This window comes from Phyllobates terribilis, unplaced genomic scaffold, assembly GCF_046119375.1.
Source record: "Phyllobates terribilis strain yellow unplaced genomic scaffold, ASM4611937v1 Scaffold_8__6_contigs__length_399053987, whole genome shotgun sequence".
NCBI lineage: Eukaryota > Metazoa > Chordata > Amphibia > Anura > Dendrobatidae > Phyllobates > Phyllobates terribilis.
This window is the reverse complement of record NW_027362768.1, coordinates 370,265,456-370,268,802: the sequence shown is the minus strand read 5'-3', so window position 1 is coordinate 370,268,802 and position 3,347 is coordinate 370,265,456.

Genomic DNA, 3,347 nt, shown 5'->3' with positions numbered 1-3,347 from the left:
CAAAAATGACCTCAGTAGGAAGTCTGTACTTATGCTTTATGAGACATTTTTGGGGGAAAGTTATCATTTTAGCGATTAGTCCTGACTCCCGCTTAGGTCATTTTTTTTTTTTTTCATTTTTCTTTTCATTTCGTTTTTTTCAGCAAACTTTTGCACCAAAATACACTATAACAATCCGCTCCGATTATTGCATTTTTTTTTTTTTTTTGCATTTTTCCCTTTTTTATGCATTTTTTAGGGCAGAAGCGCTGCGATTCTGTATTGCAAAACACAACTGCATATCACTTTGCTGATACCAGGAAATCCTTCAGGTTTTGTGACAAAACTGCACAGAAAAAAAAGCGCAACAAAAACACAATTTGTGCACTGGAACTTACTTGGGTTTTGGTTCCCCATAGAAGAATATAGGGAATAAATGACCCAAAAACCGCCCAGTTCAATGGCATCCTTACACAGACGGTCATGAAATCACGGACACTTTGCTTGCAGCAGATTTTTTGCAGAAAAAAAAAAAAAACGCAATGGAAAAAATGCAGCATTTACGGTACGTGTGAACACGGCCTGATGATTTCTGACAAGTCTTTTTTGAAGTTCCCTTGAAGACTGAGAAAGTTTTAAAAGTTTTATTCAACATTGTTTGTGGACTTTTTTGATGCGGCTTTGGCAGTGGGCAGGTCTTGGCATTGTGGGGGCTCTGATAAGTGGGAGATGTGGGCAGCGGTGCGCTCCTCCTCGACTTTGTATCTGCTTCATTCCTATTGATCGCAGCCGCAGGATAACATTCAGTTGAACGTTAATGGATTCTGAAAACTAAATGTATTCAGGTGCTGACAACTCCGACAACCGGAGCAATCACTGGGGGGGGGGGGGGTGGAATTATATACTGGGCAGATCCAAGCAGAAAATTGTATTTTTTGCATACAAACATTTTTGCAATTGGGTTTGGTTAAAAATCTTGGCTTCTACAGCCTCTGTGTATCACTGTACATAGCAGACTACAGAATGAGTTACCAGTAAATCAGTCAGTGAGCTCATCCTTCTAGCAAAGGTTGTAACACTTACACACGTGGTCAAAATTGTTGGTACCCCTCGTTTAATGAAAGAAAAACCCACAATGGTCACAGAAATAACTTGAATCTGACAAAAGTAATAATAAATTAAAAATCTATGAAAATTAACAAATGAAAGTCAGACATTGCTTTTCTGCTTCCGCAGAAGTAAAAAAAAAATTAAACTCATTTAATCGGCCTGGACACAAATGATGGACCCCTGAAAATAATGTGACAAAAGGGACATGGTAAATCAAGTTGTGTCCACTAATTAGCATCACAGGTGTCTACAATCTTGTAATCAGTCAGTGGGCCTGTATATAGGGCTACAGACACTGTGCTGTTTGGTGACATGGTGTGTACCACACTCAACATGGACCAGAAGAAGCAAACGAAAGAGTTGTCTCAGGAGATTAGAAAGAAAATTATAGGCAAGAATGCTAAAGGTAAAGGTTATAAGACCATCTCCAAGCAGCTTGATGTTCCAGTGACTACAGTTGCACATATTATTCAGAAATTTAAGATCCATGGGACTGTAGCCAACCTCCCTGGACGTGGCCGCAGGAGGAAAATTGAGGACAAATCAAAGAGACGGATAATATGAATGGTAACAAAAGAGCCCAGGATAACTTCTAAAGAGATTAAAGGTGAACTTCAAGCTCAAGGAACATCAGTGTCAGATCGCACCATCCGTCGTTGTTTGATCCAAAGTGGACTTCATGGGAGACGACCAAGGAGAACACCATTGTTGAAAAAAAATCATAAAAAAGCCAGACTGGAATTTGCCAAACTACATGTTGACAAGCCACAAAGCTTCTGGGAGAATGTCCTATGGACAGATGAGACAAAAATGGAAGTTTTTGGCAAGGCCCATCAGCTCTATGTTCACAGACGGAAGAATGAAGCATATCAAGAAAAGAACACTGTCCCTACTGTGAAACATGGAGGAGGCTCTGTTATGTTCTGGGGCTGCTTTGCTGCGTCTGGCACAGGGTGTCTTGAATCTGTGCAGGGTACAATGAAATCTCAAGACTATCAAGGGATTCTAGAGAGAAATGTGCTGCCCAGTGTCAGAAAGCTTGGTCTCAGTCGCAGGTCATGGGTCTTGCAACAGGATAATGACCCAAAACACACAGCTAAAAACACCCAAGAATGGCGAAGAGGAAAACATTGGACTATTCTGAAGTGGCTTCTATGAGCCCTGACCTAAATCCTATTGAGCATCTTTGGAAGGAGCTGAAACGTCTGGAAAAGGCAACCTTCAACCACGAGACAACTGGAGCAGTTTGCTCATGAGGAGTCGAGAGGTGCAGAAGTCTCATTGACAGTTACAGGAATCGTTTGATTGCAGTGATCGCCTCAAAAGGTTGTGCAACAAAATATTAAGTTAAGAAGATCCATCATTTCTGTCCAGGCCAATTTCATGAGTTTCATTTTTTTTTAAATTCAGTGGAAGCAGAAAAGCAATGTCTGACTGTCATTTGTTCATTTTCATAGATTTTAAATTTATTATTACTTTTGTCAGATTCAAGTTATTTCTGTGACCATTGTGGGTTTTTCTTTCAATAAACGAGGAGTATCAACAATTTTGACCACGTGTGTATCTCTCTTCTCCTGCTTTCTAATCAGTAAGTAGCAGCTTGTTGATGGTTTCCAGGTAACATCAGATTTTCCGATAGAAACAAAGGTGGAGGTGCACAGAAGGGAAAATCCAAAAAGATGAAATAAGACGTGGGGATTTTTGGCGCCCCTGGTCAGACTGGATGTAGAAGATGTCGACCTGCTCTGTGCAGATCCGGAGTGTTGCTTTATACCTGTTGGCAGCTTCTGGGATTTTTTAACAGTTTAACCCCTTAGATGCTGCATCAAACTTGACAGCAGCATTTAAGAGGTTGAAAAAGGGGGAAATGTCCCTTGTGATGTCAATCCGTCCCCCTCCCCCTGGAATATCATATTGGGGTGCAGATGGCATTGTTGGGGCTACTGAGGACCTCCGTGTCCGCCATGTTTGTGCACCTATAGAGGCTGCGGCATCAATACACTGCATTATTACATGAAATCGCAGGTTTGACCCAATAAAAAATGTTAAAAAATGAACATTTTTACAAATATAAAAAAAAAATAATAAAAAATAAAATAAATTAAAAAAGTCTCAATTTTTGCCATCACCATGTGCGGAACTGTTAGTTGGCGCCAGATTCAGGAGCAAAGCGGGAAGAATCGGAAAAAAATGGAAAAGAAAGTGCTGACAACCCGGCAGTCAGGTTCTACCCATTATTTATGGAGCAGATGAACAAA